Here is a 24,235-nt window from a genome sequence, read left to right on the forward strand (position 1 = left end):
TTTACAGCTGAGGAAACAGGCAAACAGGGTTAAGTGCCAAGGGTCACATAGCTAGTAAATGTCTGAGGCCAGATTTGAACTTGGGAAGATGAATCTTCCTTACTCCAGGCCCTCACTTTATCCATTTTACTCTATCAAACTGACATTTATTAGTTAATAAAATAAGTCACTGAATCTCTCTGAATTTCATTTTCCTTATCTATAAAACCAGGATGCTAATACCCATAGTAGGAGGTAGCTAGATAGATCAGAGGAAGACCTGAGTTCAAAGGTGACCTTAAACACTTAATAGCTGTGTGACCCTGGGCAAGTCACTTAACCTCTGTTTGCCTTAATCCATTGGAGAAGAAAATGGCAAACCACTCCAATATCCTTCCCAAGAAAACCCCATGGACAGTATTGGCATGATATTAGTCCGTGTGGTAGAGAAGAGTGGGACAAGACTGAATAGTACCTGTAGTACCCACCTCACATTGCTTTATAAGCCATGTCATTGTAAACTCTTGTTATAAAATTAGATTTTAGATTCCCGTTAAAAAGAAAATTAGGGGCAGCTAGGTGGCGCAGTGGATAGAGCACTGGCCCTGGAGTCAGGAGGACCTGAGTTCAGATCAGGCTTCAGACACTTAATACTTACTAGCTGTGTGACTCTGGGCAAGTCACTTAACCCCAATTGCCTCACTAAAAAAAAAAAAATTAACAGTTAAATTTGGTGTACTATGTAATTAAAACTTATGCCTAAAGCCCCTCCCTATTCCAATCCATCCTCCATACAACTGCCAAAATTATTTCCTTAAAGTGCAGTTCTGAGGTGATATCTCTTTATTCAATAAATTCTTCCTATTACCTCTTGGATCACATATAAACTCTTTTTTTGGAACATTTATAATTTGGCCCCTTTCTACCTTTCTAGTCTTCTACATTACTCCGCTCTAGCCGCTCTATGATCTAGCCATACTGACGTACTCTCTATTGTACACTCAACTCCATCTTTCATTTTTATGCCTTTGCATTGGTTGTCTGATCTATCTGGAATGCTCTCCTTTTTCAGCTTTCCTGTTGGAATCCCTGGTTTTTGTCAGTATTCAACTTATATGCCACTTTCTGTATGAAATTTTTCCAGATTCTAGTTAACTCCGTTTTAAAACTACCTTAAATAGTTTTGTTTGTATATATTGATAGATTTATATGTGTATTTATAATGTCTCTCCCATTTACATATAAGCTCCTCAAGGGCAGGGACTGTTGCTTTATACCCCTAGTCCTTAGCATACTGTCTGGCACATATTAAGCAGTTAGTAAATGTTGAAAAATTGTTTTACCCTGTCCTTTGATACAGTGGACTCGAGTATAATTTTTTTGGAAGGGAAAATCTTACAAAATCTCCTTGAACTAGGCTGTTATTCCGTGAAATTCTTGGAATGTCATTATCTAGCTTATTTCTTTCACATAATCTTTCTCTCATGTATTGACTAGGGGAAATCTGTGAGCATTAGTATCTCACTCATTTTGCTTTTCCAAAAGGGTCCCTTAACTCCTTTGCAAGTACTCATACTAACAAAACATGGAATATGAGAGGTTTTATTTATTTCTGTACTTTGATGAAGTTGTGATTTGAGAGATGTGGGTACTTGTTCCAGTGGTGTAAAGTTGTAATCCATCCATGCTTTGTCAGCTTGTGCAGCTCTTGTCCACGTTCTTTAAATTCTTCATAAGGGCCCTTTCCAATGTGATGGAACCCGTTCTCTAAGTCAGTGTTTCTTAACTTTTTTTGTTTGTCACAGATCCCTTAGGAAGTCTGGTGAAGCCTATAGATTTCATCTCAGAATAATGTTTTAATAAAACACATAGGATTATAAAGGAAACCAATTATATTAAAATGCTTTTATAAAGGATTTAAAAAAAGATCACTGACCCTAGGTTAGCTTCTGCTCTAGATTGTTTCTTATTATATGTATACTAATGGAGTACATGGGCTGTCCATTTATTCTTCATTCTTATTACATGACTAGCCCACCTGATTCTCTAGAAATGAAAGTGTAAAGAACTAGGTAGAAAGCTCGTGACAAATCAGTCAAGATATATTCAAGTATCTACTACAGCTGATTATAACAAATCAATCAATCAATCAAGATGTGTGTAAGTATCTGCTATGTGCCAGGCACAGATAAAAGAAATGAACCAGTTCCTGTCCTCAAGGAACTTTCATTTTATTTGAGGGTTAAGCCATATTCTTAGATAAGTAAATGTAGGATATATCCAAAATAAATATAAAATAGATTTTGGGTTGGAGACATTAATAACTGAGGGAATCAGGAAAGCCCTTTTAAAGGTGGCAGCATTTGAGCTGAACCTTGAAGGGAACCAGGGGTTAATGAAGAGGTAAAGGTGAGAAACCATTCCAGGTATGGAGGATAACTTGTATAAAAGCATGAAGGTGAGAGATAGAATGTATGGAAATAGCAAGAGGGCCTCTTTGGCAAGAATGTGTAGTAAATGAGGTAATCTGTAGTCAGTCTGAAAAGGATAGCCTGGAGCCAGATTATGAAGGGCTTTAAATGCCAGATAGAGGTGTTTGAATTTTGTTTGAGAGGCAGTGGGGAACCAGTGAAACTTGTCAAATAGGGGAGTGACAGATAGGAATAACAATTTGACAGCTGTATAGACAATAGATTATAGAGAAGGACTGGATATAGGGCATCTTAATTATGAGGCTTTGTAGTCCCAATTGAAGTAGTTTAGGAGAGAGCTGATGAGGTCATGAACTATTTAAGAGATGTTGAAGAGGTAAAAATCAGCTAGATTTGGCAGCTGATTTGTGAGAGAGTGAAGGATGACTCTAAGGATCTGAATCTAGATGAATGAAAAATTGTAGTATTCTTGACAGAGAATGCTGAATTTAGGGGGGAGGATAATGAGTTTGGTTTTTGGACATGTTGAATTTGAGATGCTGATGAGAACAAGGTCATGCATTGTATTATATATTTACAGGTGCAGTTATGAAGATCATTTTCTTACTGTTTTTATGTAGTGATAGTTCTCATAACTTTCTATCATTCTCCCTCAAAAGATTTTTACAAATGGATTTAGATTAGTTTTTCCCTTGGCTGCCATATCTCTTTGTTTGACAAAGATATAAAGTATTTGCTTGCTAAGTAATGCCTTTTCTGGACACTTTTGCTTTCTTCATTGTGGTGATTGGTAGTCTCTTAATGGTCCTTTTATTCATTTCTTATTTGGAGTCATCAATATCTTATTTCAAATGGTGAAGTTGAATTTAACTCAGTTGTATATTATATATCTTTTGTTTTTTATTATTCTAACTTGGTATTGATTCTTTTTTGTCCCTTTCACAATGCTGGTCTTACTGTACCTGTTTCTTAGTGATTTAGAAATGACTACTCATAAGGAACTAGTTATTTACTGTCTATTAAAACATGCTCAGTTTTGTGATATTCAGCTTTCCATCTTGAGAGCCTTTCTGTTCTTTTCCAGGCATCTGAGTGTCTTAGAAGATAAAGTTCTGGATTTGGAGTCAGGAAGACCCAAGTTTGAATCCTCCCCCCCCCCCCCCCCCCATGCCCCAGCTGTGTGACCTTGGGCAAGTCACTTAGCTTCTTTCAGCCTCATTTGTAAAATGGGTTTAATAATAGAACTTAAAGTTTTTGTGAGGATCAAATGAGATATTATATGTAAAAGTGCTTTGTTAACCCTAAAGTACTATCTCAGTCAATAAACATTTATTAAGCACCTACTGTGTACTTTGCATTGTGCGAAGTGCTAGGATACATAGAAGCAAAAGACAGTTCCTGCTTTTAAGGAACTCACAATCTAAAATAAATATGTATATCTTAATGTTAATGTATATGTATATACATACTTATACAAACCTACATTTCTGTATATTTATTATTTATTATTCTATTCCTCAAGAAGTATGATGATACTTAGGTGTGATCCTAGAAACTTTTGATCTCTCTTTTCTTACCTGAGTTATGCTTTCCAACTTATTTTTTCACTCTCTTTCTCTATGCCTGCTTTTATATCCAAGTCATTAAGTATTAGGGTATGTGCTGATTTAATTTGGAAGGTCTTTGTATAATTTCTGAATTTCCTCATCTACTACAGTAGGTCATAAGTTGCGGTCATTTTCATGGTAGTCTTTTCTTTTTTGTAAGCACATTGTAATACTAGATGACCATGTTACAGTGGAAAGAATTTTGGATTTGAAGTCTGAAGACTTGGGTTTGAATTTTGGCTCTGTCACTACTGGTGTGACCTTGGGCAGGTTGCTTAACTCAGTTTCTTCATCTGTAAAATAAGGGGGTTGAACTAGATGACCTCTTAGGTCCCTTCTAGCCCTGAATCTATGATATGCTCTTATAATATTACTTGTCTTTAGATGCAAGATGAAACTAGTTTTTCCATCCACCCCCCCCCCCCCCCCCCTTTTTTTTTGGTCTCACCAAGGACAATCTGTGGAAGGACAACTTCCACTTAGTTGCAATTTCCTTTTATCTTTTGGTTTCTAGTGAGAATGTCAGGCCGGTGATAAGCCTCTTTTTACTTAGGTTGGCCTCAGAAGGCAGGAATTGTCTTTTGCTGGGCCTGTATCTCAGACTTTTAATGGTTGAAGCTGCCTGACTTTGCTGACATAGTCTATCAGAGGCCAGGGCAACCTCCAGGCTATAATGAAGCATTGGAGAGTAGAAGTGTGTGGAGAGGGGTTTTAGTTAACCCTCCAACACCCCCCACCCCCAACACACACACCATGGATTTATACTTAGAATTCCTAAATACCAAGACAGCTCCTCTTTTCTTTCCAGAGAACTTCAACTAACCTTATTCCCCTCTGGTGAATTCCATCTTTCCTTGGAATCTATTCATTGTATGTGACTCACTGTACAATTGAGGGAATAGGTTTTGTTTCTTCCTCAGGTATAGTGGTTCCTTGCCTGGATGATCTTTCTTATACCGGCAGGGCCAAGGCCTGAAAGTTTGCTCCTCCCATTGTGACATTGCCCCACTTTCAGTGTTTCACTCAGTCAGCTTCTGAGTGCTCATTAGTATGAGTGGTCCCTAAAGGGAGGCATGTGAATACATCCATAGGCTCTGTGTCCATCTTGGTATGTATTCTCTCATTGTAGACCTGTTTTGTATTTGAAGAAGTACCAGAAGTACACTTTGAATGAGGGGGAGGAGCTTACCTATGTGTCTGTAATGAAACACATTCTTTTTTTTTTCAGTTTTATTCTTGGTTCCAAATTCTTTCCCTCTTCCCTTCCCCTCCCCCACTGATTGAGAAAGCAAGAAAAAACCCATTACAAATACGTGTAGACATGCAAAGTGTCTGTCTGTCTGTCTGTCTGTCTGTCTCTCTCTCTTTCTCTTTCTTTCTCTCCCTCTCTCTCCCTCTGCATATCAATAGATATCCTTATCAGCATGTTCCTCCCTCTACTCCAAAAGCAAGAAAAAGCAAGAAATAGAAGAAAATATGCTTTAGTCTGTATGCTTAAGTCCATCAGTTCTTTTTCTGGAGATGGACAGCATGTTTCATCATGGAGTCCTTTGAATCTGTGATTGGATTAGTCATTGTGTTGATCAGAGTTACTAAGTCTTTCAGAGTTGATTATCTTTACAATATTGCTGTTACTGTATAAATCGTTCTCCTAGTTCTGCTCACTTCACTTAGCGTCAGGTCATATAAGTCTTCCGATGTTTTTCTGAAACCATTCCTTTCCTCATTTTTTTACAGCACAGTAGTATTCTATTACATTCATATACCATTCCCCCATTGATGGGCATTCCCTCAGTTTCCATTTTCTTGCTACCACAGAAAGAGTGGCTATAAATATATGAAATAGATTCTTAAGTGTCGTATGTATAACATTTTAATTAAATGAGTTATATAGTATATTTTGAAACTATAAGTTCTTTAAATATATCAGTATTAAGGAGTTCGTGTGTAGGACTTAATCTTCCCTCATGTAAAGTGGTAGGTGCAATAGTAGAGAAAACAAAAAGCGTTTCTCCTTGTCTTTTCTGTCTCCAGTGAGGAACAGTTTAGTAATGAAACATGATATAAGATTGGGGGAGGGGCCAAGTCATAGTGAGGAGGATAAGAGACTGAAAATGGTAAGCCAAATGCATGTAAAAGTCTTTTTTGAGTTCATATAGTGTTTATTATCAGAATCATTCAACAAGACTGATGCTAACTAAGGCCCATTTGAATATAGAAGGAGCTGCAACATATTTGTATTTCGTTTATATTTAATATACATGACTAAAAGTTCTGAGGAACTTGCATGATATTAGGATTCACGTAGTTAAATAATATGACACTGGCTGTGATTCCAGTGTTGCTTATGTGTGATATTGATTGATGAAAGTTTTACAACTGTTCTGCTTTTTTTTTTGGATTTGATCTAGTTTTTTGTTTCTTAAAGCAAAGTTAATGCTGAGATCTGGAGAAAAAATGTAGCCTGTGTAATGAAGAATGTTGTTTTGATGTTGAGTTTAATAGAAATAGAATACCTTTTCTTAGGAGAAGATAATAAACGTATGGTTATTGTGTATCTTCCCTGAGAAAAGCTTAAAATAATCTGAAAATCTTTTGATCGTATGAAGATTTAAAAAATACTTTTGAGGAAAGAATCTGGCAGCTTCAGAGAAGAATTAGGGATTGTCTCTTGAGCTTTTAAAACTTGCATGTGGTTCTGAAATGGCATTTCCTCCTCATGTCTGTAACAGACCTCATTTCATAAAATGGATGCAACTGCTGAAAAAGATCTCAATTGAGCATGCCCACTGGAAGATTAATCCTTTAGAGGGAGTTGGAGAGTTAAGCTGCTATAATTTCTCTGCGGTTGGCTGCAGTAAACAACTGCTTTCAGACATGAGGACAAAAATTTGATGAAGGTACATGGAAGTAAAATTGAATTTACAAATATGATTTCCCCCGTAGCCAAAGCTGGGGAAGCATAGTCTATGAAGGGAAAAGCTCTGTTTTGGCTGTAGGGGTCATGCTTTTTTTTTCCAAGGCCACAGTATTGCCTTTTGCCACTATGTGAAGCCATACTGAGAGACTGACTTGGCTACCTTTTAGAGTGAATTCTTGACCCACTCTCACTTGAAGTTGCTTATGATGAATCCTGAGGCCTGTAGAGCACATTTTTGCTATTAATTAAGGAAGAAGCTAATAATTTAGTTCTTTTCAATTATGATGATTGTTAATTGACACTGTGGATTTCTCTTGTAAACTCCAAATTTGTAGATTTGGGTTCAGATTGCTTGCAAAATGGTGATTTTACTTAAATTGATTCTTCCCTTTTCTCCTTCCTCATTAAAAAAAAGAAAAAGAGTATACTTCTATGTCTTAGTGTGGGGGAAAAAAGTAAGGCTAAAAGATCTCACCAGCCTGCTAGCTTCTAGAAGCAGAGAATGAGAAGAGGCAGACTCAGTTTGGGGCCAGGTAAGTGATTGACTTGGGTATAAATGGAAAAGATGACAGTAGCAAGGAGAAATTGGGCCATTTTATTATGCAACTTCACTCCCTCTTTTTGTAATCTCCTAGAGAGAAAAATGCAGGAGTACAGCCTTAACCATCAAACAAGAATGAGTGAAAAGAACATTACTTAGAACCTGGATTGTTTTGATTAAAAATGAAATGGCCACTTCAAACAATATATTTAGCTACTAAGGGAATGTAATCTTTTTATCGATCCTGAAGAGAGGAAGTAGGGGAAATGGAAATGATGTTCCTAGATAATCCATGTTAACATGCTTAGGCATTTAAATCTTCCAGATGATTCTACAGGAGGTAAGGAAACTTTTAAGAGCTGTCCCTTATGTGTTTACTTAGATGTGGAAGAGGGAGGCCAAACCAAGAAAGTTTTATGTATTTAATCTTTTGTTTTAGTAATTCATTAGTTTTAAGTAGCTCAGGTTGGTGTAGATTGTTTCTTGGCACATCTATTCTAGAATTATATTGTTCCTTTGAAAGGGATTGTGAAGGTGACACTTCCTATGTCTGAGGAAACTCAAGTACCTTGCAATAGAATGGAGAAGCAAGATCGAACAACAGGAGCAGTCTCTTTTATACATGCCATGGAAAGATTTTCATGTTAGCTCTGTCGACCCATTAACTAATATATTTTCAACGGCAGCAGTATCTTTCTGGAGCACTGTGGATTAGAAAATGGCATCTTTCTTGGTGGTGGATCAGGGAGGGGAGAGAGAATATTTTTCAAGGTATGAAAATGTTGGTGATCCCACAGATTTCTTTTTCTGGCATAGTCATTTTCTATTTTGATGATTGGCAGCACTGCCTGCTTAGCCCATGCGGGCATTTCATATTTATTCTTTGCTGAATCATATATGTTGTGTTTTTAAAGGAAGATTTTTGTCAGAACAGTATTAAGTGTTTAGATATATTTCAGCTAGTCCTTTTCTTTGCTCCTTGCTGAAAGCTGATATTCTGAGGGGAAATTTATAGAAAGGTAAAAAATGAGAATAAGTAGGTCAAATGGAGTATGTAGCACTGCTGTTCATTGTATCTGCAGTTTTATGGGTGTGGAGGAAAGATGCTTATAAATATTAAGCAGAGTTCAGCATGCCTATTCAGATTTTGAAAGTAGTGAGAAGATTACATTCTATACTCTGAGAAGTGTGGGTAAGTATACTATCCATGTCATCTACCAATGCTGAATACTTATCTTTTGTGGTTCCCGATCAGGAGATTTATCTTTGGCCTAAGACAACTGCCACTAATTGAACAGTGAACATTAATCTAGTTTTCATGATGAAGAAAGCCTCAATTAATAATTAAAAATATACTTAAAAATCTGAAATGCTTCGTTTGTTGGCTTTTGAGAGAGTTTGGCAGTACTAGTGGAGGAATAACATGCTGTTGCAGGTGCTCGCCATGTGGGTTTGGCTATCATGTCATCTGGGATGGTGCATAGACTTGTCTTTCTCAAAGGGTATTGTGTTTACTTTTCTTCTATAAATCTAGAAAGGTCTTTATGTAAATTAAATTTATGGTCAGGGCAGCAGAGATTTGTTTCTGGAATAAATGGAATTTGTCATAAGAGACTGTGTAACTGTGCAATCTTTTATTTTCTTAAAGGAAAAACAGATATTTTCAATAGAGAAACATTAATCAGCAACTTAATAGATCCTGGATGCAATGCTTTTATTAAGAGACTGCTAACCTAAATTTTATTTTTTTTGAGAACTTTATAATTTAATTGCTTTGCTAACTTAACAGTGGTCTTGAAAAATTTATGAAGATAAAATTTTATTAAAGCTTTAACATTCATTATATGCTTAGCACTGACTTATACTAGAAACCATGGAGAACATTAATGTTTCAAACTTTCTCAGATGGTTTTATCTTGGGTCCCACATAATGACAACTACCACTTGTGTAGTTTTGACTTTACAAAGTACTTTCTCTATTTTATAGATGGGGTAATTGAAGCCTGGAGAGTTTAAGTGACTTGCTCATGATCACTTAGTAAATATCTGATATGAAATTTGAACTCAAGCCACCTCATTACAAATCCAGTACTCTTTTCATTACCCACCCTTACCCTCTAGAGTAGGAGGAGCTCTGTATGAGGGGAGAGGCAGCCTATGGCTAGAGGTGGAGGCCAAGGAGAAGTGGTTTCAGTATCTATAGCACTATAATGGAAATTGATGATGGGGCCTTTAGGACTCCCATAGGACCCTTCTAGGAGCTGCAGCTTCCACTTGGAGAAATACTGCAGTGCAGAGCCACTGTTCCAGTGTCATAGATTTGGAGTTGGAAGAAACCTTAGAGGTCATCTGGTCCAGAGATGTCAAACTTAGCATGCAGAACTCCCAGTACTATCAGAACCAGATTAATATGTAATTGGGAAATGTTGAGCAAATTAAATAAAAATATAATACAACATTGATCATGTTAATTTTTTTTTTTTTAAGTCAGTATGCTGCCTACAGGGATCCATTTCAGGTTGAGGTTTTTTTTTTTTTTTTTTTTTTTTTGGTTGGGCAGTGGGGGTTAAGTGACTTGCCCAGGGTCACACAGCTAGTAAGTATCAAGAGTCTGAGGTCAGATTTGAACTCAGGTCCTCCTGACTCCAAGGCTGGAGCTCTATCCACTGTGCCACTGTGTATGTAGCTGCCACCTAAAATGAGATATTTTGAAAGTACTTTGTGTACCTTAAAGTGCTTTATAAATGCTCACTATTATGTATTGGATTAATGCAAAATAAATACAGATTAGACAGGGAGGACACAAGTGGAAAAACTTATGTAGATGGTTATGCTTGAACTTTGTTTTGAAGGAAGTGAAAGATTTTAGAGAGTGCGTATCAGGTATAGAAGAGAGCTCCTGCAAAGGCATTTTGGTTGTAATAAAAGGGAGGGGAATAATGTGTGAGAATGGAAAGGTGATTAGGCCATGTTATAAAGAGTTTTAAAATAAACATAAGTTTAGAGGCAACTGACTGTTGATTAGGGGAGTGATGTGGTCACACTTCCTCTTGAGGAAAATTGCTTTGCTAGTTGTCTGGAGGATGGATTGGAATGGGGAGAGAAATGAATTTAACAGACGTCAACAGACATCATCATTTTCATGTACAAATAAGAACAGAAAAAGGGAATTACATATGAAACTGAATCTCAATTATGTATTGCTTATTTTTTAAAAAGTAAGTATAATAAATTTAATGTGCTAATTCTAATACTGTCTAGTTTGTATCTCCTTCTGAACTTTTTTCTGTTTTCTTCTGTGTATTTTAAAAATGTTTGGTTTAATGTCCTTTTTCTTTTTTTTAATATCACTGTTACTTCTTCCCTCAAACTTCTCATACAAACTAAATACCTTCACTTGTAACAAATAAGTTTAGTTAAGCAAAACACATTCGTAAATATGTCTCATTCAGCATCTCTAGTCAAGAGATAGGAGGTATAATAAATTCATCATTGGCCTTCTGGAGTCATATTTGTTTATCACATCGATCAGAATTCTTAATTCTTTCACAAATTTCCTTTATAATGTTGTGGTTATGGTATACATTGTTTTCTTGGTTCTCCTTAGTGAGAGGGGAGTGACTTGAGCCAGGGAGATCAATTAGTAGGCTTATAATGGTCTGTAATAGACTAATTACAGTAATTATAATAGACTGTAATAGTTCAGGTATTGTAGGAGAGACATGGTCAATTGTAAGAGATGTTGCAGAGGTAAAAATGGCAAGATTTGGCAACTCATTGGATATGTGGGGTGAGGGAGAATTAGAAATGGAGAATATTGCCAAGGTTATGAACCTAGGAGAGAAAAATTACTTTTTGGCCAAATACTATAGGTTATTGGAGGAATTCAGACAAAGTCTTCAATATCTGCCTTTTCAGGTATATGTACTATTAGATGGCAGTCAAACACTTTTGAAGTACCATATCATATTTTAGTAATACCCAGATGACAGCATAGCTAATTTATACTTAGAACCATACAAAGGATTTTAGATTGGGAGTGGAAGGGGAAAGGAATGAGCATTGATATAGTGCCTACTACAAGTCTGACACTATTCTAAGCACTTTTTACAAATAACTCATTTGATCCTCAGAACAATCTTGAGAGATAGGTGCTATTATGCGCATTTTACAGCTCTGGAAACTGAGCAGAGGTGAAGTAACTTGCCTTGGGGGAGACAGACAGATACACAGCTATTAAGTATCTAAGGCTGAATTTGAACTCTTCCTGTTTCCAGACCCAATACTGTAACCATGGATTTAGAGGGTAAAGGAGTAAGTACTTTTGCTGCTGATTCTTTCTCCTCACTCGCTTTTCATGTCCTATGTTGTCTTATCTAAATTCCATCTATCCTTCTAGGCCTAGGACTGAGACTTCCTCTAGTGCATCCTTTTCTGACTATAGTGATATCTTCCTTTTCTGAATTCCTATGAAATTTTTATCCATACTTGTCATCTGACAATTCCAGCTAAACTAACTATTTCTTTCCCAGAACTTGGTTTTCTATCTGCTACCCTTGTGCCTTTATGCCCTGAAATGCTCTTTTTCCTCTAGTCTATCTCTTAGAAACCTCAGCTTCCTTCAAGGCCTAGTTTATGTTCCACTTTCTTTCTCCTAGATGGCCTTTCTTGATCCCCTAGCAGTTAGTACACTGTTCCTCCTGTCAGCAGTGAAAACTAAGTTTATTACAAGAGAAATGAACATACACGTGCAGCTCAAAGAATTTACAATCCATATAGAAGTTTGCATATTTATCACAGTACAAAGGAAGGAGGAGAAAACAGAAATCTCTACCTAAAGGAGCTTGGCATAGTAGGGGGAAAGGTGCAGTAAAGGTGGAAAAGGACAAAACCCATCCTGAAGGGGAAGAGCAAGGCAAATGCATTCTTTCCCCATGGCAACTGCTGGATTATAAAAATAGGACGGTCTGCTTATCTGCAAGGGTCCCTGCTGCACACACAATTTCCCAGTTTAGTGCAAAGTGACTGGCATCTGTCATGACTCCCAGGGACACACAGGGAGTCCAGTTGGGATGTAAACAACAACGTATGGGGGGTGTGTGTGTGTGTGTGTGTGTGTGTGTGTGTGTGTGTGTGTGTGTGTGTGTGTGTGTGTGTGTGTGGTGGTGGTGGTGGTGGTGGTGGGACTAGACTTTGTCCTTGACACATTTCTGTGTGCTTTGGATCAAGTGTTTCTGGAAAATGTGGCAACTCAAAAAGACAAGTTCAGGGGACCCCTTAATAGTCCTTAACACTCCTCACAGTTTTCTTAACTATTTTTACATGCTATATTCCTAGTAGAATATAAACTCTCTGGTGGGCAGGGACTGTTGTTATATTTTGTACCATTGTGCCTTATGTACAATAGTTACTTAATAAATTCTAATTGAATTTAGTTAATTCTTGACCTTTTGAACTAACAAGGTAGTGATCCAAGGATGAAAATTAATGCCTTGTAAGCAGTTGTTCTTAAGGGACAAAATGAAGCTGATAGTCTGTTTATATGGAACCTCAGTGAAGAAAATCTTTCTGTTTAAAGGTAGCAAGACATACAACTTGATCTGCACAATATGGGAAATTCCATGTGAGAAGGCAATAAAACATCTCTGTCAATCACTTTCTCAAAATCCTGTCAGGTGGCCATAAGTCTCCTCAAAGCCTATGAAAATCTTCCATGAAGAAACCCTTAAACAGTTCATGATCTACACAATTTTCACCTTTTATTGATTTGGTGTAGTACATATATAGCAGGAATTATGAAAATAAGATAAGTTGGTAAGATGGGCCTATTAATACCTGTATTCTATATGGTAGGAAAATTGTTGGATTTAGAATCAGAGGTCCTGGGTTCAAATTCTGACTGGTTTAATAGCCATGTGAAGGTTGGGCAAATCACTTTATCTCTTTGGGTCTCAGATTCTTAATGTATAAAACTAAAAGATTGGATTAGATAACCTCTAAGTTCTTTTTCTGCCTCTTAAGTTTGTGATCCTCAATAGAAGTAAAGTTTTCTGTGTTGGTCACTTTCATCCTATTTAGTTTATATATAATTGAGATGCAAGGCCATATACCCTACATAATTTACAGTTGGTAAAATATATATTGACAGGAATTTCTGACAAAAATTGGGCATGAAAGGAGAACTTCAGGGAGAAATGATGTGGTAGAAAGAACTTTGGAGACCCAGGATTTGGTTTGAGTCTGGGCTCTGTGCGTCACCTCAACTTAATGAGTATCAGTTTCCTGTTATGTAAAATGGAAATAGTAAAATTTGTACTATGTACTTTATAGAATTGTTCTAAGGATCAAATAAAAAAATGTATGTAAAGCATTTTGTAAGTCTTAAGGTACTATATAAATGCCAGTCATTATTATTTTTAGTGATTATACACATACTTTTATTTCTTCTATGGGAAAATCATATCAAACTTAAATTAAAATCTTTGTATTGGATAGAAACTTAGAGCTTGCTCATCTTGACATTTTGACTTAAGGCACAGTTGCTGAAATTGTTTCCCTTAATTGTTTTTATTTACTTATTAGAGGCAAGAGAAGCTTAGTGACATTCATCTCAGGAAAACAAAGGGAGGAGCAAATGTGATGAACGGGGTTCTTCTGTACCTTGTTTTAAAAGTCAAAAGGATATATTTCTGTGCTTTTGCCTTGTGTAATCTGTGAAGATGGGAAAGGTAGGAATGGGTAGCAGGAAGCTTTGGGATGTAGTATAAGTTAATATTTTTCACAATTATAGTATCATAGATATTAATCTGATTAGTTCTGCCATATTTCTGTGAGGTAAGTATCTTCTCATTTTACAAATGGAGGAATTAGGCAGTAACTTCGGCTCTTTTGTGCTATAGAATACTATTGTTATTATTATTCATTAGTTGATTCTGATCACCATAGCCAGATCAGTTTCTTTTGTAATTGTTGCAATTATTGCAATTATTGTTTTAATTAAGACTATGAACAAATGGAAAAATGTGGAGACAACTTGGTACAGTGCATAGAGTGCTGCATTTGGTGTGGAATTACCGATGCCTATACTGCCTCTTAACTTTATGCAAATTGTTTAACTTTTGAGTTTCTTTAGATATAAAATGTGAGGGTTTGGACTGATTAGATGACCTTTAAGATTTCTTCCAGTGCTAAATCTTAAGATCCCAGAAGTCCGTGATAATTATAGCTTCTAGTAGCATACATTTAATATTATACTAGAGTTTTAAAAAAAGCAAAATAACTGTTCTCACAGTTACATAGTGGTAGATGCAATTTTTTATGAATGACAGTTTTTTTATCTTTTGAGAGTGTGTCTTATGTAAAAACAAAGTGATGTGAGGTTATTATATACCTGTTAGAAGGAAAAATCCATTTGGAAAGGACAAAATTTCTCTTGTGCCCATATTCTGTTTGATCATTTTATACTCAAAGACATTTACTAAGCACAAGATAGCATGCACATATGTAATGATGTATAAAAGAAATACACAATAAATTAGAAAATAATTTTAGCTGGAAGTCACTAGTTGTTGGGGGCATCAGGAAAGGCCTCATGTAGGAAGTGGTGTTTAAATTTTATTAGTACTTGAGATATATTTCTACTCTTACTGTATACTGTAGCATCCATTGAGGATAGAATTTAGAGAAATCTAGAATTTAGAGAAAACTCAGCCTAGGAGGTCAAAGGATAAGAATTCCATGCCATGTTTTTCAATATAGACTTTTAGTTATTAGAGTAAACAGGAATCCTGAAATTATATTCACATTTATATACCAACTTCCAACAGAGGTGTCACATACCTTGAGAAGTCCTTAGTGCTGCCAGAACCAGATAAAATATACTTGGAAAATGGTTAACAACATAAATAAAAATACAGTAAAACTTAGAATATGTTAATATGTTTTTTAATTCATTATTTTTAAAAACATTGTGATTATTATTTTTACAATTTTAACATTCCTTTTTTTTTTTTTTTTTTTTTTTTTTTGGTGAGGCAGTCGAGGTTAAGTGACTTGCCCAGGGTCCCCCAGCTAATATGTATCATGTGTCTGAGGCCACATTTGAACTCAAGTCCTTTTGACGCCAGGGCCGGAGCTCTATCTACTGTGCCACCTAGCAGCCCAGTATTTCTTATATATACACTTATGTATCCTTATATCTTGTTTTGATTTGAGTTTGATGCTACTGCATTAGTTACTCACATATTCAAATAACCAGTTATCTTATTGATGTACGTGTTTTCTCAATTGATGTAGATCACAAGCTGTCTATGTGTACATATCTTGTGGGAATTTTGTCCATGTTCTCCTATAAGTTTGTTGGTAGAACAAGGGTTCCGTCCAACATATGTGGGGCCTTCACTTTCTATTGACACTGTGAATAGTTTGCCAATCTGCAGGTTAACCCTTGCCCTCAGCATGTGGCCATCTTTTTTTTTTTTCCCTCAAATATTTTTTTGATTACATCATTTACTCTAACTCTTCTTTAAAGATTCTTCTTTGTTATATGCCTGCTTACCTCCACCAGTGCCTTTCCATTCTCTCTATGTGATAATTTGCTTTTAGTTCTTTGGAAGTACAGGAAGTACAGTCAATCCTCAACTTTTGCAGGGGTAACGTCCTAGAAAATGGTGCAAAAGTAAAAAAAAAAAGACCCATGAATTTTGATACGTTGAATCTATGGGAAATAGGAGAGTAAGTTCCCACAACCATCAAAAATTGTAATCTTTTGCTAGAAGTTGCTGAAAATACACTTTTCTGCATACGATTCTTTATAACAAATCATTAATTCTGATACTGTGCACTCCTCCTAACATAGTTACCATGAAATAACCAATAAAAATGCAGTACCCAAAATAAAATTGGTAACATGTAAAAGATTTTTTCTTGCTGGTAGTTCTGTAGAATTCTGTAACCTTTTGTGCTAACATCTCATTTAAAAAAAATGATTTTAGACAATATTCACTTTTCCTAACACATGAAATCTATAGTACCATAAATATTGTCCATTAAGTAAAAGTCTTAAAACTAAAACATTTTAAAAAACTAAATCGTACCTTACACTAGTGATATCAGGGCCATGTACTGTATACTCTGCTACTGTAAACTTCTCTACCTTGGCTGTCCTCTGAAAACCAAGAAAGGGGTTGGTGGGATTTTAGTCACTTCTCTCAGAAGATTCTGAGACTGGCAAGGTCTTAGTTTCTATTGCGTGTAGTCACAAATGTGTGTACTTGCCAATGGGCAAGGAAAAATGAGGTTACTAATAAAATTGTGTGAATTCTTGAAATTGCAAAAGTTAAATGTGCGAATGTTGAAGATCAACTGTGTATTGTTCTATGACTCAAACAGAAAGCAACACAAGTAGAATATAGGTACTAAAAAGCTGAACCTTTTTTTCTGGAAGAAATTTGGGGTTTGTAGTTTCCTTAAGGTAATCTCTGGTTTAATTCTGGGTTTATCATTATCCATTTGTATTTCATGTCCAAGGTATATATTATATCACAGTGTGATCATTATAGATTTTCTGTACATCTGAATGATAGTTGTTTGTCTACTTAGTTTTATGTGGATGACTAGACCATTGTGAATAGTTACAGAATTCATCTAGGAGACCCTGAATTGTTCTACTGGAGCTTGATGCAGTCAGCACAAGGTTATCCACAAATGTGAGCATCAGGAGAACTTCATTATCCGTAGGGAAACTCTTTTCAGCTTGGACTCTACACTGGATCTCTTCCATGACTGTGCTGAACACTTTGGTGAGCATACATCTCTTCCTGTTTTGTGCCTTGTCTATAATTTATAGTTAGAGAGGTACAGAACAAGATTATATATTATTGTTATATCTTTACAGGAGTCTTGAATAATTTTGTTGTATTGATGGGAGTAACTTTGTTGAAAAAGAGCCTTTAAGATTAGTAGTGTTTTGCTGTATTGAATCAAATGCTTTTTTTAAAAATTAGAACTGACAATAAGGAAAGTACATTTTCTCCATTTTTCAGTCAGTTGTATAACCTACCCGCTACTCATACCCTCATTGATGATGCTTCTTATGCATGTGTAGATGATTCTTATATAGACTGACGAGTAGGCATATAGGTTGATCTTTTTTTTTTTTGCTCATTAAAAAAAAATTACTAAGATCTGATGTTTTTCCATGCCTTCAGTATCTTCTCCTCCTTCAGATACCTTGTGATTCAATTGCTCAGAATCCTCAGAGTTGGGTTGTTTCTAAAAGGGAATCTTCTGTGTGTAATTTTTTGGTCTTATCCAACTACTTTTCCTGTAGTTGTTATCTTTAATTCCATTTCTCCTCTATAAGCACATCTAGGCCTAGGATGCTAGAGTTCGTGTGAGGTGGCTGTATTGTCCTTGATGGTGAAAAAAATTTTGTTTTAAAAATCTTTTCAAATCTTTTATGTTTTTCTTCTCTTCAGTGTCTTCCTTCCATTTTCATTATTATTCATTCTTAAGTTGCCTTTAGGGTCTTGCCACATTTTCTTCAAATTATTTTAACCCTCTCTTTCTTCTCTTAGTTTTATGAGGTAATACGGTTATAATCCTCTATCATCTTTCTTTTTAAGATTTTATATCTAAGTGATTTGTCAGCCAAAGGCATTACCACTTTATGGATATATCAGATATATCAGAATATATCCATAGACTGGTGTTGTATCATAATATATCCATAGACTGGTATTACCTTTGGCTGACATATCACTCTTCTTGGTTGTATTTATTGACTAAGATTCTTTTTAGCTTTTATGATTTCCTTGTTGTTATGGTAGTTGATTTTCATGTCTAAAATCACACACAATTGTGTATAACTTTCAGCATTTTATGTAGTCTGTCAGCTTGGGGAAGGTATATGATATAGATTCTGAATATTAGAAAATTCTCTATTTTAATCTCCTTTATAACCTAAACTTTTTTTTCTTATTACCTATTTTTTTGATGTAGTAGCCACTTCTCAAAATAGAACTCCCCTGCCCCTGGTATTTTCCTGCAAAGATTTCTAACATTGATTGGAACTGATAGCACATGAAACACATGCAATCTTGTCATTTTTAAATAGAAAGCAAGGAAGCATTCTCTTACCTGCAGTAATCATGAATCTAGTGTTGTCCATTTTATGACCTGAATTCTGTTGTTATAGTGCATTCCTTATTTACATTATTATAATCATTCTATATATTGTTCTTTTATATCTGTTTTTGCTTTATGTCAGTTCATACAAGTCTTCTTTCGTTTCTCTGAATTCTTCATATTCTCTATTCCTTATGGTGCAGTGGTATCCCATGAGATCCATGTTTTGTGTTTTATCTATTCCCCATTTCATGGACACTAAATTTTTTATTACTTCAGATAGTTCTTTTCTCTTCAAACTTTGGCACATGTGTGATTTTTCTTTTCTTTAATAACTTCCTTGGGGCTCCTTCCCCTCCAGCCATTCTCCACGTTTCCCTCCCATTGGAACCTTGGCTTCTGTCCTTGGGAAGTTGGACCCTGGTAAGGGAGCTTGTGATTCTTGTGCTTTGACCAGACTTCTGTGCCACTTTTGTCATTGCTATACCATTCTACCTTGCTTTTCTCTGAGATCTTTGATACAAAGCTTTCTCTCCAAGAAATAACATTTCTTCTTATTTTAACTGAATTGATTTTGTTTGTGGAAAATCTTTTTAGTTTTATATAATTTATTTTATATTTTAAATAATTTATATAATTGAAATTGCCTCATTTGCCTTTGATAATTTTCTTGGTCCCTTTCTGCTACCATAGTTAAGGAATTTAATGCCTTCCATTTTCTAGTGGATAGAAAGCCTACCTTGAAGCCCCAAGTCCTGAGAAGTTGTGTGTGTGACATATTGGTTATGCTTATTAACCTCTTAATGCTTTGAAAAAATCTGTAACACTATAAATAGCAGAGAAAATGCCGACCTGTTTTGGTAGAGGAAGTTTACTCATCTAGGAGTTCCCTATACCAATGAAATTGCCCGTCCAGTTCCCATCACTATCCATTATTCTCTATTAAAAAAAAAAATACTGTGATGATTTATATTTAGATAATTTGGCTATTTGAGATTGAATGTAATATATGTAAGATATAAATGTAAGATGTTGTTCCCCCATTTTCTAGCAAATGATTTTTAATTTTTCTAGTGATTTTTTTTTTCTTTCTGGTGAGGCAGTTGGGGTTAAGTGACTTGCCCAGGGTCACACAGTTAATAAGTGCCCAATGTCTGAGGCCAGATTTGAATTCAGGTCCTCCTGACTCCAAGGCTGGAGTTCTATCCACTGCGCCACCTACCTGCCCCTGCTTAGGCAGTAGCAATTCTTGTAAGATTAAAAAGTTCCTCCCTTAGTATTTTGTGTTCTTTGGTTTATTTAACACATGGCTGCTGAAGTTATTTTCCTTTTTTAACCAGTACCAAATAGTTTTGGATAATTAATTTTTTTACATTAGTTTATTTTGATTTATCAACAATCATTTCCATAAGCTTTTGAGTTTTAAGTTTTTCTCCCCCTCCCTCCCCAAGACGATGCACAATCTGATAGAGGCTATACATATACATTCTTATTAAACATATTTTCACATTAGTGATGTTGTAAGGAAGAATTAGAACCAATAGGAGGAACCACAAGAAAGAGGAAACAAAACAAAACAGAAGGAAAAAAAAGAGCAATTAGTATGCTTCAATCTGCATTCAAACTCCATAGTTCTTTCTTTGGATGTGGATAGCATTTTCCATCATGAGACTTTTGGAGATGTCTTAGATCCTTGCATTGCTGAGAAGGACTAAGTCTATCCAAGTTAGTCATCACACAATGTGCCTGTTACTGTGTACAACGTTCTCCTGATTCTGCTCACTTCACTCAGCATCAGACCATACAAGTCTTTCCAGGTTTTTCTGAAGTCTGCCTGTTCCGTATTTCTTATAGCACGATAGTATTCCATTACATTCATATACCACAACTTGTTCAGCCATTGCCCAGTTGATGGGCATCCTCTCAATTTCCAATTCTTTGCCATCACAGAAAGAGCTGCTATAAATAGTTTTGTACATGTGGGTCCTTTTCCCATTTGTATGATCTCTTTGGGATATAGCCCTAGAAATGCTGTTACTGGGTCAAAGGGTATGCACATTTTTATAGCCCTTTGGGTATAGTTCCAAATTGCTCTCCAAAATGGTTGGATCATTTCACAACTCCACCAACAATGCATTAGTGTTCCAATTTTCTCACATCTTCTCCAACATTTATCATTTTCCTGTTTTGTCATGTTGGCCAATCTGATAGGTGTGATGTGGTACCTCACAGTTGTTTTAATTTGCATTTCTCTAATCAATAGTGATTTAGAGCATTTTTTCATATGACTATAGATGGCTTTAATTTCTTCATCTGAGAACTGCCTCTTCATATCCTTTGACCATTTATCAACTGGGGAATGACTTGTATTCTTATAAATTTGACTTGGTTCTCTATGTATTTTAGAAATGTGACCCTTATCAGAGACACTGATTGTAAAAATTCTTTCCCAGTTGTCTACTTTCCTTCTAATCTTGGTTGCATGGATAATTAATTCCTTATAGTATAATTGCAGATCTTGTAGTGTTAGACTGCCTTTGTTCCTATTTTTAAAAATTATTTCTCTCGAAATTCTTGACTTTTCATTCCTCCATTTTATTTATTTATTTATTTATTGTCTAGATCTACAGAATATCCTTTTGGTAGTTTGATTGGGTTAGTTCTAAAGCTGTAAATTATTTGTGCAGTATTATTTTTTGATAGTCATGTGTTGTGGCTGTGACTCTCTATGACCAGACTCCCTGTCTGGTTATTTAGATCTTCCTTTATTTTTTTAGTTTGTTTTGCAATGTTTACTATCTGTCCAATTATGGGAGCTTTTTGTAGTGATTCTTGTGTAAGTCCTGTGAATTGATAGATTTAGTCTCAGATATGTTATATACTTTATAGTTACTTTACATAGAATTTTTTTTGTTTTTTTCTCCAGGGTTTAATTAATAGTATATAGAATGTTGATGATTTTTCTGGATTTATGACTATATGGACTGTCTCACCTTTTGTATTTGTATATGTAACACAATATTTGGCATGCAGTAGACACTTAAATGTTGTGGATTGATTATTGATGTAGTTAGAATTTTTAGGATTCTGTCAAGTAATATTGGAGACAGAATAACCTTGCTTCACTCTGAACTTACTAGGAAAACTTCTGGTGTTTTCTCATTATAAAAAATATAATGCTAGTGCTTATTTTTTTAGTATTTAATATTTTTGAACATATTAAGGAAGGACCTTTATAAACTGGTGATTTTTAGTATTAATATAAATGATTACTATATTTTGTCAAAGGCTTTTAAAAATCTATTGATATGATCCTGTGGTTTTTGTTATTCATGGAATTAAATCACTTAGTTCCTTTTTTATTCATTTAGTTTCCTAATCTTTTTTTTTTTTTCTGGCTAGGCAGTGGGGTTCAGTGACTCACCCAGGGTCACACAGGTAGTAAGTGTCAAGTGTTTGAGGATGGATTTGAACTCAGGTCCTCCTGACTCCAGGGCAGGTGCTCTGTCCAATGTGCCACTTAGCTGTGCTCTTAGTTTCTAATCTTGACCATCTTTGTATCTCTGGTGTTCATTGAGCCTGATTATAATGACATGTTCTGAACATTTAAAAATTGTCCACCTCTAATTTCCTTTATAATCACTTAAAGTGAAAAAAAATTAAAAATAATTTTTTCATGTATATCCACAACCCTTAACTAACTTGATATCTTTTAATCTCATTTTATTTTCTAGGTCATCAGTTTGATTTCTCAGCGCATTTACAGCCCATAGTGTACTTAGAAAGTTTCATGTCCATCAGTTTTATCTCCATGCCTTCAGTTTTCCTGTCAAGCTTCTTTCAACCTTGAACCAAAGTTTCCAAAAGTCCTCTCTGTTGCATCTACTGTGTTGTGTGAATTGCATTCTGCCTTTTGCACTAATACTTTCACCAAGGGACTCTGAATCTGACTTCTTTTGGTAAGTTCTAGCTTTCCGTTAAGGAGTGAAGTTACAGGCAGAAGTCTTTCCACTTTGCTTCCCCCTTGGCAATTTAAGCTTTTAGGTTTGAAATTTTTCATGGCATTCTTGAATTTTTTAAATACTTGTAATGGTATGAAATTATTTTCAGCAATGGTTCCTGTTTAGGATAGTACAGTCTTGTTCCATTTGGAATTCATTAAATGTTTAAAAATCTTTTAGTTGTTTGTCAATAATATTCGAGTTTGCCTTGTGAGCTACTATATAATTTTTTTTTTTGAGTTCTGTCCATATTTGTCAAAAGTTGACTATTTTCATTTGATGAAATGATGTCTAAGAGCATTCATTTGTTTTTTTTTCTTTGGGAACTTTTTCTTTTTTCATGAATAGCTATTAAAAAGAGTATAGTGTAGTAGGTAGACAGAAAAGCTAGGAAGACTTGGATTCAAGTCCTGTAAGTTCTTTAACTGTTCAGTGCTCTAGGTAACTCTCTAAGATAATAAATTACCCAGAATGTTATCTGCTGGGTTGGTAGTAGCACTTGGGAGTTCCCTATACCAATGAAATTACAGGTCTAGTCTGTATCTCTGTTACTAAATATTAAAATGTTCTAACCTAGAGCTTTGACATTTTTTGTTAATTAATATAAGATCTACTCTTTGACATTCAAAGCCCTTCCTAACCTTAGTCACCTCCTACGTTTCCAGTCTTCAAATTTTTTGTTAATTAATACCTCATATTTGTATGCAATAGGTATGGAGAATTTTAGTGATTATCTTAATCCAACCTTCTCTTGGAACAGCCTTCCTTATTTGAATATTTCTGTGTATTTTCTTTTAACAAATTTTTGTTAGTTTATATATTGACCTGAATTTCATCTATGGAATTTTTAGCTCTAAGAGTTGGGGGCCATCATCAGTCATCCTGATCTATATCTTGCCACTGGACCCAGATGAGATGGCTCAGGAGGAGAAAATGAGTCTGGTGACCTTGCACAGTCCTCTGTCACTTAAATCCAGTTCACTTGCAAGTCATGACATCACCTTCCTGATGTCATGGTCCTCTTTGAGAATGAAGGACAAACAACAACAGCTCTGAGAGTTAGTGTCCTATGGCCAAGACTATGTTTATTCACTGAGCTTTAGGGATTATTGGGAAATGAAACCATTGGATGTTACCCGTTATCTGGGAAAAGGGTTAGGCACACAAGGAGGTTGGATCTGTTTATGGGAGCTTTGGAATCTGGAAGAAGATAACTTTTTACTTAATTTAGTTATTATCCTCATGCACCATTGAAAAACTAGGGTATAACTCCAGGGTATAAATAGAGAAATAGTACTTATGACTAGGTTGAGCCAGTAAAATAAAATGACAATGATACCTAAATTAATTTACTTAATTAGTTCAGCATCATACCAATCAAATAACTAAAGTATTACTTTATAGACATAAAAAAATAACAAAATTCTTCTGGAAGAAAAAAAGGTCAAGAATCTCAAGAGAAATTATTTTTAAAAATTGGGGAAGAAAGAGACCTAGTATCAGATTCAAACTATACTACAAAGCAATAATCAGCAAAACAATTTTGTATTGTTTAAAAAGTGAGAGAGAGTAGATAAGTGGAATAAATTTCATATATAACACATTCAACCTAACCAACATAGTAGTTT

At 35.3% G+C, this 24,235-nt stretch overlaps 1 protein-coding gene across 3 annotated transcripts in view; it reads left to right on the forward strand.

The window, feature by feature from the left end:
- Positions 1–24,235, forward strand: part of EHMT1 (euchromatic histone lysine methyltransferase 1) — a 293,851-nt gene that overhangs the window by 39,813 nt on the left and 229,803 nt on the right. The window contains exon 2 of one of the 3 annotated variants that reach the window (XM_027849531.1): positions 22,341–22,565. The exons of the other annotated variants lie outside the window; for them this stretch is intronic. The gene's annotated coding sequence lies outside the window, so the exon portion shown is untranslated. The remainder of the gene's footprint in view (positions 1–22,340; positions 22,566–24,235) is intronic. 3 annotated transcript variants of the gene reach the window in all.

This window comes from Vombatus ursinus, unplaced genomic scaffold (assembly GCF_900497805.2).
Source record: "Vombatus ursinus unplaced genomic scaffold, bare-nosed wombat genome assembly UNPS02000580.1, whole genome shotgun sequence".
Classification (NCBI taxonomy): domain Eukaryota; kingdom Metazoa; phylum Chordata; class Mammalia; order Diprotodontia; family Vombatidae; genus Vombatus; species Vombatus ursinus.